Here is a 14,500-nt window from a genome sequence, read left to right as displayed (position 1 = left end):
ATTAAGTTTCAGTTATACAAGATGTATACATTATAGAGATCTGCTGTACATCATGTATTAACAATACTGTACCACACACCTATAAAAAAATTAAGATAGATTTCATGTTAAGTGTTTTTACCATAATGAAAAAAAAATGAGTTATCTAGGATTAGACAGCTAACCTTGAAAGTGCTACCTAATCTACTAGCGAATCTCTAATTGTACCTTTTTCATGGAAAAGTACTTTTCTTGGTTTTTCAATCTGATAATATCCCTTTTAGATATATCACATTTTCTAGCCTTGGATTTTCTAAACTATGTAGATATTTTAACAGGTGAAATCTGAGAGAATTTTTCTAATGCTACCTATTGAAGAGACTGAGGTCAAATGAGATTCAGTAATATACCAGTTTTTATAGTTTCTCAGTGACATAATTTGGATGAGGATGGTGATCTTCAAATCAGGAAAAAGTTTGATTATTAAATGTGTGTCTTTATTCTCCCTTCTCACATCATCTCTAATCTAAGTTTTCTTTGGTAGCTCTATTCAAAAAGAAAAAAGGAAGTGATATGTTCAGGCTTTATTGAAGAATAGAAAATAAATTAATGTTCTAATCAAAACCATAGAAATATACTTATTTTAATCCTTGGGAAAATATATTTGACAGGTAAAATACAGCATTTCCTAGTAACAATGTTTTTTTTTTTTATTTCGTCAGTAATATGGATTAAATGTCCAAGAAAACTGACCTTACTATTTTTTTTTTGCTTCATATAGAACTAATTTTTAGTCCTAAATATATAAATTCTGGGAAATGTACTTAGAGATAGAGTTGGAATTTTTTCAAGTAGAATGTAAACAAAATGTATAAATTCAAATCATTTAAACAATTTTAATTATAGATTAATCTCCAAATTTCAAGAGAAACAGATATTCTTGCAACAAATTTGGATGAATGATACACTGTCTTGTTACTTGCTATAAAAATTTTTAATTTTAAGATAAAATGTTTTACATTAGGTTTGATGATTATCTGCTACCAAAGAAGAAAAATTAAGCTCTATTACTGCAACTTTTCTGAAGACTGAAATTATGACAAAATAAAAAGTTAAAAACAAACTACTGAAAAGTAAAATGCTCTGACTTAGGCATAATCACTATTAAAACATTATATTCTTTGTATCTGAAAAAAAATCCTGACTAAATTAAGTACTATCTCTTTCTCTCTCTCTCTCTCTCTCTCCCTCTCTCGCGCGCGCGTGCGCGCGCGCGCGCACACACACACACACACAAACATATATCTAGTGTTCATGTATATGTATGTGTGTAATCAAATTACCTCTTTCTTCACCATTTTTTTGTGAATTTTTACAATATCTGTAAAATATTCACCATTCATGGATATCCTATGACAAGGCCCTTAATTAAAAAAAAGAAAAAGCATGGCTATTGGTCCATGTACATCTAGGAATTTTCTATATATATACGTATACATACTATCACCATATAGAATAAATGGAATAAAACGCTTGAATTCCTAAGTTCTATAGTCAATAACTTATTTTCTTTTCACAAAATTCATATGATTTTTGTATTGCATAGACAATGCTATGAAAGAAAACATTTGGGGCGCCTGGGTGGCGCAGTCGGTTAAGCGTCCGACTTCAGCCAGGTCACGATCTCGCGGTCCGTGAGTTCGAGCCCCGCGTCAGGCTCTGGGCTGATGGCTCGGAGCCTGGAGCCTGTTTCCGATTCTGTGTCTCCCTCTCTCTCTGCCCCTCCCCCGTTCATGCTCTGTCTCTCTCTGTCCCAAAAATAAATAAAAAACGTTGAAAAAAAAAAAATTTTAAAAAAAGAAAGAAAACATTTGCAGTAGACATTGCATAAGAAGAGTGAAGTAAAAGCACCCGAGAGGTACATCAAGTTCTAAATTTAGAAATATTGGTGTAGTTGTTTTAGTGGTGTAAATTTTTATTCCATTAAACTCATCCCCAGAGGCAATCATTAATTCTTTGTAATGTTCTATCATTTAGAGAATATTATAAAACAAGAAGATGCTAAACAGCATAGAGATAACTGCAAACATGAGCATGGAAGAACTAAGGAAAGATATGTAGAAAAAAGAACACTTATCAAGGTCTTTCTGAAAGTACAAGGGAACCTTGGTGAAGATTTTTCATGGTTTTATTATTTAAGGTCTATGATATATACTCAACTTTAATTTTGCTGATTTACATAATGTTTAAGCACAGGATGGAATACAAGAAACCATCATTTAGGTCATACGTAAACCTTGTCTGCTGGTCATCCAAATTCATCAAAATATTCTCTGTCCAACCTCTGTGTACAATGCATTAGTTTTTGCAATGAGTTAAAATGTCTTTAAATTATTATCAATTCAGTCTTCTAGATTTAGAAACATTTCTTACTATTGGCACCATAGAAAATAATTTAAAATAGTAAATTATTTGCATGGAAAATTAATAGATTTTCCATTTTGTTTGCAATTAATTCATATAACTATGTAGAGTAGGAGGTGGTCACATCATTTTCCCCATAAATATCTTGCTGTATACTCTAGAGAAACTAGAGGTAGCAAAGATATTAGTAAATCTAGATTTTATTACGAGGCAATTGTAAGAATTTTGCTCCACTAATGAAAGGGGATTGACTCAACTTTGAGCCATTCTTGAATTGTATATGTAACTACGTTTCCTAAAAAAAAAAAAAAAAAAAGTGCATGACTTCCATCCATCCAAGTATTAAACTTTATTTGTGCTTTTTGGTTAGACGTAAGTCACATAAAGAAAAAGAAATTATTTATTTAGACTCTAATTATTATTCTATATTTTAATATTTCTATTTCTCACATTATTATACTATTATATATCATATACTAATATAAGTATTAAATTATCAAAAGACTACATTTGAGAATAAAATAAACTATTTCTTCTGTATATATTCAATACTGAAATTAATGTGAATCACTAAAAATATTATTACATATGAAAATAACATTTCACATTCTGGTGCTGTGAATAAACATAATCTAGTTGGTTGAAAGGGCTATTTATTTGCTTTATTATTTTAGTGGCAAACATTTAAGAAAGCAGTTTTTATATCTGTGGTCCTAATTCCATATCAGAAACATCAATAATAGTAATAAAATAAAGAAAAATTTAAAAAATTATTAGATATATTTAAAATATATGTCATTACTTGTGGATATATTCAATCTTATTTCTAGGAGGTATCAAGTACTATTCATGAAAAAAGCCAATAGTAAATCACTGAAAAGAGACAGAAAAGTTATCTACTGAGAAGTCATATACCACATTACTGCACAACCAGGAAAATCTTTTAAAAGCAATGGCAAAATACAAAAATATTTCAATATAATAATAATTCATATCACTACTCAAATAATCAACAAAATATTTCTAAATTGAAATAACAGCAATAGCAAAATCACCCAATATTTATTTGCCACTAACGATTTTCTAAACACTTTCCTTGTATTGTCATTTAATCCTCATACCAGTCCTAACATGTTGTCTCTGTTTAACTGAACATAGAGCAGTTAGGCTAACAGGAGAAAATTTTCAAAAATAATGGTAAAAGCAGACTTTCAATCTGAATTTAAATCTCACAGCACACTAGGATTTAGACCAAGATTTTGTGGCTTAATTGTTCCGGGATTTGGGGAAATTGTTCTTTAACACCTCGCCTCAGTTTCTTCATAGCATCATTACTTTATCTGCAAAAATGTACAGTTCTGTTAAAATCACATAAAATTACATCACATATGTAAAGTTCCCACTCTACAATTTTTTAAGAAAAGCAGTTGTTCAATGCATAACTGCTTGGCTCCATTAGTCTCAAAGGAACCTGTCCTGCTACTACTCTTCCCACTGCTGATAGCCTTTAATGTGTCTCTTCACAATATTGCGCTCTGATTAGTAAGTCATAGGAGTTGTATTTGCAGGAATATGCTATAGAGAACAAAAATACGGAAACTGAAAATATGCATTTGAATCCTAGCTCAACCATCATGTCATCATGAAGGAGGGACAAGAAAAGAATATAAAACACAGAACTCAAAGCAGAATGGGAAAGTACTATCTCACATCCAAATACCATTAATTCTAAAAAGCATTAGAAAAAATGAATTATGCCTGGAGACAAGGTAAAGATTCATCTATTTATCTATCTATGATATTATTAAGGAATCAGCTCTAGTTAACACGATATTTTCCAAAATATTTCATGTTTTCCCCTTATCTTTATGTATGTCATCAAGAAATACCGCTAAAGGGGTGCCTGGGTTGTTCAGTCGATTAAGCCTCCTACCTGGGCTCAGGTCATAATCTCACAGTTGGTGAATTCAAGCCCCACGTAGGGCTCTGTGCTGACAGCTCAGAGCCTGGAGCCTGCTTTGGATTCTGTGTCTCCCTCACTCTCTGCCCTTCTCCCACTCACGCTCTGTCTCTGTCTCTCAAAAATAAATAAAAATGTTAAAAAAAATTAAAAAAAAAAAAAAAAAAAGAAATACCTCTAGGGATGCCTGAGTGCCTCAGTCAGTTGAACGACTGACTTCAGCCCAGGTCATGATCCTGTGCTTCATGGGTTCGAGCCCCGCATTAGGCTCTGTGTTGATGGCTCAGAGCCTGGAGCCTGCTTCAGATTCTGTTTCTCTCTCTCTCTGTCCCTCCCCCATTCTCTGTCTCCCATAAATAAACAAACATTAAAAAAAATGTAAAGAAATACTTCTATAATTCCTTTTTTTTACATTTCAATTAATCAGTTTATAGTATTTTAAATTCTGCTAAGAATTGAATAGAATAAGAGAAAACTGACACCTACTGTCAAATAAATCATATAATGGTGACTACAGAGATAAAGATTACTAGAAAATTGTTTCATGTATGGTTTCTGCAAGTAGTGAATACTGACAACAGGCCAACTGGTTTTGCAATGTTTTACTTTGATACTGATAGTTTAAAAAAAATTATTTTGAACGAGACTGAAAGTGGGGGCAGAGGGAGAGAATCACAAGCAGGCTCTATGCTCAGCACAGAGCCAGACATGGGGCTTGATCTCATGACGGTGAGATGGTGCCTGACACAGGTCTGGATCTCACCACTGTGAGATCATGACCTGAGCCAAGAGTCTGTTGTTTAACCCAATGATCCACCCAGGTGCCAGACATTGATACTCTTTAAAGCAGTCATTCTCATATATATAAAAGGAGATTTCAATGAATGAGAGTTGCAGGTCAAATGATATAATACTAGCAAATCCACACACACACAAAAAAATCATGCTTATACATTATTGAAATACTCTAGTCTAAATTAGAGGGACTTAGTTTGGTTAACTAGTAATCAGGACAGTGGGGTTTAAGTCTAAGGTTAGTTTAGACAAGTAAACATTACTGAGCTTCATTGTTTCTTCAGTAGCATAAAGGCACTGAAACAAATTCTAATATCTCAACAAGTTACATTGTATGGTTTTAAAACTCATTAATAAAATGAAAAACAAATATTTTTAATAATGTCAAGTCATATAGACCAAAGTCAATATTGCATTTTATGTGGTATTTTAATCCATGGTAATATAAAATATTACAGATGTCAGAGATACAATATGAAGAAAGATAAGTGATTTCTTGTAATCCTTCATAATGCCCATGTCAACTACTGGGAATTATAAAACAAGAACTAGTAAACACATTATTTCTGACAAAGAAACTAAATACCAGACATTCTGCTGCTCTGACATTTCAGAAAACTGATACTCAAGATTATATTTTTAAATGCCAGCATGCTATTACTTTATGTGCTATGTGAATGCAGTTGCATGCATTAAAAAAAAATGATGGAATTTAGTTTATCTTAAAACAGAGCATAATAAAATAATTATAAGTTAGAATAAAATTAACAGGACTATGTCCCATTTTAGTACAAATATATGGAAATACACTTTTCATTCATAATAATTTTGTTATTTTAAATATTTTCTAAACATATGGTTTTACTCTTATTCAAATACATTTTTATGCATTTTAATTGTCTTATTGTGAAAGCTATGTATCTGAGGGCAAGAGAAAGAATTCGGAATTCAAGTGTTACATTATAGAAAAATAACTAATAAACTAAATTTTCTGCAGTAAATTCAAATGAACAATTCTAAGAAATTTTAATGATAGTCACTAAAATCTCAGTCTAGATAATTATATATTTGATTTGAAAAATAAACTGTAGATTTTAAATGTTCTAAAATTTTATGAAAGTACAATAAAATTTATGATAGATTAGCATACAACACAATCATGATACACAGAAATACTTATTAAATAATTATTACATTAAACTTTTATTATAAAAGGATATAAAACTAGTATTTTGTTTTACTTTTATGAAACGTAAGTTTAGTAAAAACTGATGGCATATGCAATAAACATTTACAAAATTTAGACAAGTCTATGTAAGTAGAGTGTAAGTATATGTGTATATATATATATATATATATGTAATGTATATGTGAATGCATATGTGTGTACATATAATGTGTTCTATTTCAGAAATGCTATATTAGAATTTTAGGTTGATTCCTTGGAACTCTTTATTCTGGAAATATATAAGTATCTTTAAAAATTTTAAAGCATATTTAAATCGACCTCTGACTCAGGAGGTAAACCTTGACAAAGGTAAAGATCTTCTACAGAAATTTCTAGTAAGTTAGTACGTACTTACAGAGTAGGTAAATCCCTCACCCCTTAGTAAGATAAAACTTCTCAGAATAAATTGTGTTTAAGTACCATCCATAATTTCCTTAGAAGTCCATGATGTGGCAAGCTTAACAGCCTTTGTTTTTGCAACCTACTTACTTTTCTCAGGACACGTGTGTTAAAATAATTCAAGAGAAGCAGACAAGCTGGGAGGTCTGACAAACTAAAAATTCTATATGTAAAATGCCTTCTCTCTCTCTCTCTCTTTGTATGCATGCACGTGCACCTGTTTCTTTCTCTGTCTCCAATCCCATTGGTTTTTTCTATAATAGTTGTTATGGATTGGTAAAGACAGGGCAATGCCTTTGGGTGGTTTGCTCTGCCTAGGAAATTAGAACCTTGAACTCCAAAAGAATGAAGGTGACACATCTGAATCCCAGGAGCACATTCTAGTTTTTCCCTACAATTATCAAGTACAGTTTGATCTAAACAATATGCTAAAACTCATGAAAGGCAGATACATTGTATTTATATATCATTTCATACAAATGTTATATTTCACACTAAACAATAAGCCACCTATTACAAATATTTTCCATATCAATAAAATATATCAAAAATATCAATAAAATATAAATATAAAAAATTAAAAATAATAATTAAACAACAATAACATTAAAAAATTGTAGGTTATTACCAAAAGCTCACTGGTATTGATATTTTGCAGTCAATAAAAGAATCACTAATTAGGGAAATAAAAGTTTGAAATGAGAGTCACTACCAATAACATATGATTCAATTCACCAGGAAAATATGATAATTATTTTTTATGCACCTAATTAAAAGTATCTCAAAAATATAAAGCAAAAATTGACTGAAGTAAAAGGAGACACAGATCCACTATCCTAATGGGAAAATTTAACTCATCTCTCTCTGTAAATGATAGACATTAAATATCAGTAAGAATTTTAAAAGTTCAACATAATCAACACCTAAATATAATTGATAAATTATCCAACTTTACACCTAATAACTAAGAAAATATATACCCTTTTCTCTACCATGCAAGGTCCACTCATGAAAACTGTTCTCATTCAAATCTCGAAAGCAAGTCTCAAGAAATGAAAAAAAAATCATATGTTAAGTTACAAATAAAGAATACACATAGTTTTGGAAGATTCTAATTGTTTGGAAATTAATAGCAATCTGTATATAAATTAAAGAATAAAATATTTTTAATAAAATCAGAAAGATAAAGAAATGACAAAATTATACAATAAAACTTGTAGATCTAATTAAAATTCCAGTAGAGAACTTTCTATAATGCAACTTAGCAAGTTAGAAAAACTAAAACAGAATGTAATAAAATATCAAAGGACAAAGAGAAAATTACAAAAATAAAATTAAAAATATATGATCAACTTATCAACAAGTGAGATTCACAAAATAAGATTCATAAATCTTTAAGATTTACAAACTAAGATCAATGAAGAAAGAGAGAAGGCAAAAAACAGATCACATTAGGAAAGCAAAATAGTGTGAAAAAAGGGGACAGCAATATTGAAAAATAATGGATGGAAATTTTGAAATCTTTATCCCAATACATTCGAAAACTTGCACTTCCAAAAAAAACCATAATATTTGCCAAAAGTGACTCAAAACAAAAAACTTAAGTATTACTCTAACCATCACAAACCCAATATGGTTTTTAAAAATCATCCTACAAAAAAGGGTAGGTCCAAGCAGTCCTACCTTCTAACATTCAAGGAACAAACAAATCAAATTCACCACAATTATTGTAAAGTCCAGAAAGAGAACACATCTATGTTACTTTAACCAAATCTCTTAACCCTGGTACCAACATAAAAATAATATTAAAGGTAGAATTATAAATAAATCTCACATATAAATATAGATGCAAATATCTTAAAATAAATAACTTCACACCAAATTAAGAACAAATAAAGGTGATAATACACCTTGAATAATTTAAACTTACCACAGGAATTTATTGTTTTTTAGTATGAGAAAAAAATTATTATAAACTGACTAATTTGTATATGAGAAAATCAAGTAATCATCCCAATGGTTACCAAAATGGGGATTAAGGAATCACAACATGTTATGTTAAAAAACATCTCACCAAAATAAACAGAAAATAGAGTTTTCTCAATGTGACAATCCTTAACCATTATAAAACTGGAAAAAAAAACACATAATGTGAAATATTTAAAGTATTTATTTTATGACTAGAAACAAGTAAAAGGCATCCATTTTTACTGACGTCATTTCATATTCTGCTGGAGACACTGTCCAGTGCAAGAAGTCAAAGAAAATTAAGGGGATAGCAAAAAATAAGTCAGGTCCTTTTTTATAACTAATATAGTAAAAAGAATCTACAAGTAGATTTATAAAAATTTTAGATTGTACAAAATTATTAAAATTAACAATGGAAAATTTGCTTCTATACAAAATTAATATATGAAATTTTATTGCACTTTAATGTTAAAACTACAAGCATTTCTAATATTTAATTAAAATATATCACTTAACATAGAAACAAAACCTCTAATGTACCTAAGGGGTAAAATCTAAGAAAATGTGGGTAAAATTTTTACAGAGTAAAATGCATTTATAATATTTATGTATAGTTTATATATTTTATGTATAGTTTATGTTGAGTATACATAAAAATTACTGATATGTATTGGAGGAGACATTAATAAATCAAGAGATATATACTCATACTCAATACAACAAGATCCCATATTTATCATAAATGAGATATAAATTCAATTTAATTCTAATCAAAATTTCAATAGGATTTGGTAGAAATTAATAAACATAAATTTAAGTCATAAAATGCCAAGAATAGTCAAGGAATTCCCAAAGAGTAAGACTTACCTGCTGCCACATAACTTTCAAGTATGATTTCTAAAGATGCCATTATATGTCAGTGTCATATGACAGCACTTTAATCAATGCTATTTTCAACCCATGTGACTGCAGAATTTAGAGCTGAGATTATATATAGGATTCCTATAAACTTACCAAAAAACCCATAAAGTATCCAGATGATAAATGGACATACACAGAGGCAATTTACAGAGATGGAAATATGAAAGCCTAATAATTATTTTTATGGTATCACCTATTGAAATGTCAAGTACATGTAACTTAAAATATAATTTTTAGCAATTCACATATATGTGATGACGTTGTCAAGAAAGACAAAACATAAAACAAAATTGAGGCTAGTAGTCCTCTAGATGGAAGAAGAGGATGTTGATTTTTGTCAGGGAAAGGCCAGTAGGAATTCTACAATGACCAGAAAGTTCTGGATTAAAGGTGATTAGTGGGCACACAAATATTTTTTTCTTATTCCTTACGTGTCACATGTTTCTTACATTTTTATGATATATTTTCATATAAAATGCACAATTTAAGGAGTATCATGGTAAATTATTAAAAAAAATTAAAAAGACAAAAATGTAGTATAAAAAGTTTCCAGAGAGACCTTGCTTTAGCAGCACATAATACTAAAAGTGGAAAGACACAGAGAAGATTAGCATAGTCCCTGGACAAGGATGACACAAAATGCTTCCAGAGAGAGTAAACCTCTTTACTCATAACAAACTCAACCACAGTAGTATATACTACAGAAAGCTAAAGAAAACCATTTTCAGAAATGCAAGCAGTGAAAATCTACCATGCAATGACCTTCTAAGAGTGAATTACTCTTAAGTGTATTCTTGCACACTAATAAATTCATCAATGAAGAATCATGAAATATAAGAAATAATGATGAGAAAGAAAACTGGTAAAATGTATAGTTAATACTAATAATCATTAACAAAAAACAAAACTCAACAAAACAAAAATGGGCCTTCCTCTGATTTTTCATTCTGAATGGAAATAAATTTGATTCAAGAAAGAGTTAGGTGGTCCCATTTTAGTGTATGGCACAAGATGTATTTTTCACTGCAGGTTCTGCCAGAGTCTTTCATTGGCGATACAGACTGTTCAAATTATACACACACAGCAATTGTGTGTGTGCGTGTGGCTGTGCACACACACTATAGATCCAACAAATCCTAGAGAAAGCATAAGTAGAACACACTGTACCCTCCTTTATACAAAGGTGTTCTGGCTAAGCTTTCAGTAAGTACATGTAATATTTTTAATATTTGCTATCTAAATGCTACATGGGAAGATGAAGGGTTATGTTGATCAAATTCTGTATCATTTTAACCATCCTCCCTCCTTGCTTGGCTTTAGTACACACAGGTTGATTAGTAATGTAGTTTCGACTATTGTGCTTACTCACAAGATCACAATTGGGGTTAAAAAGAATAAGAATCTTCATTTTTTTTTCAGCAATTTGAAGGTATTAGTTTCAGAATTCAGGCCTTTTCTAGGGCCAAGTAAGATGTATCTCACATCAAACTTATTTCAAATTTGGCCTCTGGCATTAAGGGGAATATAAGGTCCAGCAAGTCCATTGTTTGAGATTTCCTTTGAAGTATTAGGTAACAGGTATGGATTGAATTATCTTCCCAGATGCTTTCCTTTAATTCTTTCTGTATGAAATGCTAGGGCTCTGTTATTTAAGACTGCAACATGATAACAGAGCCAAAAATATATTTTGGTTGTTTTGGAGCAATGAAGTTTAATGAAGGCCCAGTTTATGAAAAATTTGAAGATGGTAAAAAATTGTAAGACCCTAAAGCACACTTTACGTTGAAATTCGGAAGGCTTAGGGAATGTGCCAACTGGAACTGAAGTCATACCATAGAATAAATATTGCATTATTGAATATCTACTTATATATTTGTATCTTGTGAATATAATGTTGCTGCCATGAAACTATGCGGGTGCTTAATAAAAATCATTTCACTTGAAAGATGAGCCAGTATGGAGCTGTTGCAGATAGAGGCTAGGATATAGGTTGACACAAAGAAAGAGGTTATGAAGTTTAAATGAGGTGAGAAGAATGAAGCTTCTCTTCTGCCCTCAGCCCTCTCCATGTTTTCTACCCACTTTTCTTTTTTTCTTTCATTTTTTTATACCAATTCTTGCCAAAATTAAGTTGATACTTGATTTCCTTATCTAGTAATCTCTGCATGTAATGCTTACTGGTCACAAGCCTGTAGAAGAGGAAGGGTCAGTGGCAGAATACACTGCTGAGCTACTCCTTAGACACTGATTCCATTTAGAATTTTTCAAAAATAGGATGCTTACGCTTTTGATTTGGTAATGCTACTAGATTTTGTTTCTGCCACTATTACTGGAAGGAAAAACGACAGTGGTCCCACAAGTTTCTAATTTCTATTCTGACATATATGCCCAGGGGCATATCACTCTCCCCCCATTGGAGTTGCTTAAGATTTTATACTTCCATAAAACCTGGACTTGGTATAGGAGAAGATGTCTACTCTTGTAATCCAGATGTTTGCCTCATATTCTGCTCAATTTTCAAGGATGATCAAGAGCAGGGACATCCATTCTCTTATGAAAATCCTTTATCCTCAGCTTTTGAGCCATTTACAAGATTCCAATGGAAAAAAAGGATATTTATCATGTGCAAATTACATAATTTTTAACATGTTTGAATATTGTAGTCAATTTATATATATGTGCATATATATATGTATATATATATGTATATATACTTACATATATAGAAAGTGCAGTCTTTGTCAGAAAATATATATTTAAATTAGCTATATTGATAAAAACGACAATTATTGGAAGGATTTAGAGATATTGCTCAGAATCCAAGAAAAGAAATGTAGCAAAAACCCATGAGGCTCTGGAATCAGGAAATACAATGTTGAGAACTCAGGCCATAACATAATACAGATGTTTAGGGATTAAAGCTTTGGATAGTAGAAGCTTGTTAATATTGAATCACGAATAGGTCAGTTCTTTATTAACTAGAAAACAATATACAACTGAAGTGAGTTTGTCATAAAGGGTATCCATATTAGATGAAAGGATAAAAATCATCCAAAAATGTTCTCTAACCCCTCCTACGTAAGGATTTCCTTGATATTCATACATGTATTGAAGGATTGACATTTAATGCTCAAACTATCCATATATGCACACACATACACCCCTATATATAACTAATTGATTGAAGTTTTCATTTTCCTGATCATCGTTTTTACATATAAACAAAACTTGCATTTCTTCTCTATTTTTTGCTTCTATAAAGTTGAAAGTTGCTTGGATTTTCTTCAAGTTACTATGTAACTTTGATAATGTAGGCTTTCCAAATACTACAAGACATGAACTATATTATTTTTCTTAAATGCTTCATGTTTGACATTGTCAACGTAGGTTTGATGGCTAAGTCACTTACTAGTGAATTTTGGTACTTCAGGTTAAGGGAATTTAAGATTTTTCTATAGAAGAGGTGACAGTCATTCTGCAGCAGTTCTTGAAAGCTGATGAAACGGCCTAAGTGACAAAAATGGGGTCCGGTTGAAGCTAACCAATTTGGAAAATTGGGGGAAGGGAGGATGGCTAAGTGGATAAAGCATTATTAATACAGTTCTAAGTAGGGTCCAATTTCACAAGAGATGTCAGAAATCCAAAACCACTACTCTGTGGGTTTACAGTGTGAAGTTTTCTAAAGTTTCCTTCTGAAGTATACAAAAATTTGCCTACGAAGAAGATGGGATTAACCTAAGGCCCATAAACATCCAGAATTTTATTTGTATTATTTGTATTTGTATTATTTGTATTTATTTGTATTATTTTTTACACAAAGTTTGGTCTCTTTGAGAACATGTTAAATCCAGAGAATAGACGAAAGTAATTCTTAAGAAACATTACTCAAATTCCCTTGGCAACATATATCTTTGTCAAGTCACAAAAAATAATTTGCTAAATCTTGGATTATTCTTTTTTAAAAATAAGAGGGGAGTAATCATTTTAAGATAGAGAATTGCTCAAAAGCTTATAAATAATGTGGAATATCCATTTATCAATCCTGGTCTTTTTTCAGTAATTTTGGTATTTTTCATCGTGCTCTGTAAGATCTATTTTTAATCTATTGGACAATAATTCATGAGAAATTTGGAAGCACTCTGGTGTTTTGATCTTGAATTCAATATGGCATCTGGAGAGATCTAATAATTTTTAATAAAGCACAGCTTCCATTTCAACCTTCTCCTTGTTAAATGATTTATTTTAAAATTTTTTCTAAATTAAAAATTTTTTTTTCTTATTTGAGAGAGAAAGAGAGAGAGCAAGAGCAGGGAGGGACAGAGAGAGAGAGGAAGAGAGAAGATCTCAAGTAGCCTCTGCGCTGACAGCCAGGCTCAAACTCACAAATCATGAGGTCATTATCTGAGTGGAAATGAAGAGTCCTACTCTTAACCCACTGAGTCACCCAGGTGCCCATTCTTGTCAAATGACAAATGAAACTCGTGACTTCTTCAGCCTAATCTGGAGCCTCATACGTGATAAAATCAAAATTGCTTATGGAGATAAAGTATAATATGTTACAAATGAATAATATTTTTAGGAGAGAATATTGAAGGGGGAAACCAAAGAATAACTCCTAGTTTTCTTATTAAACAAAAGTATGAGAGAAAAAATAACAGGAAACCTACTCAAGGTGCTGAATCTGTTCAAGAATTAACTTTATGGTTCTCAAAAAGTTATAAGCTAAATTTATACATTTCCTAAGTTATTACATGCAAAAGGAGATAGTTGCCACAGTAATTACATTTGTAATTCCTATAACTGGCAATAACCAGAGAAGGAAGTTT

The 14,500-nt window shown here is 30.9% G+C and overlaps 1 protein-coding gene and 1 non-coding gene across 14 annotated transcripts in view; both read left to right on the top strand.

Moving 5' to 3' along the window:
• Positions 1-14,500, top strand: part of CYLC2 (cylicin 2) — a 49,592-nt gene that overhangs the window by 32,373 nt on the left and 2,719 nt on the right. For 6 of the 13 annotated variants that reach the window (XM_058694720.1, XM_058694713.1, XM_058694712.1 and 3 more), the window contains 2 exons: positions 2,017-2,148; positions 4,028-4,172. The exons of 3 other annotated variants lie outside the window; for them this stretch is intronic. The gene's annotated coding sequence lies outside the window, so the exon portion shown is untranslated. Of the gene's footprint in view, positions 1-2,016; positions 2,180-4,027; positions 4,173-14,500 lie in introns of all 13 variants that reach the window. 4 more of the 13 variants (XM_058694723.1, XM_058694717.1, XM_058694719.1 and 1 more) reach the window with 2 other exon arrangements.
• On the top strand, positions 10,235-10,340 carry LOC131492242 (U6 spliceosomal RNA). Its single transcript, XR_009251952.1, has one exon. It is a non-coding gene; the product is annotated as a U6 spliceosomal RNA (small nuclear RNA).

Source organism: Neofelis nebulosa, chromosome 12 (genome assembly GCF_028018385.1).
Source record: "Neofelis nebulosa isolate mNeoNeb1 chromosome 12, mNeoNeb1.pri, whole genome shotgun sequence".
Taxonomy (NCBI): domain Eukaryota; kingdom Metazoa; phylum Chordata; class Mammalia; order Carnivora; family Felidae; genus Neofelis; species Neofelis nebulosa.
Note: the sequence above shows the minus strand (reverse complement) of the source record. Positions and strands in the feature narration are given on the sequence as shown.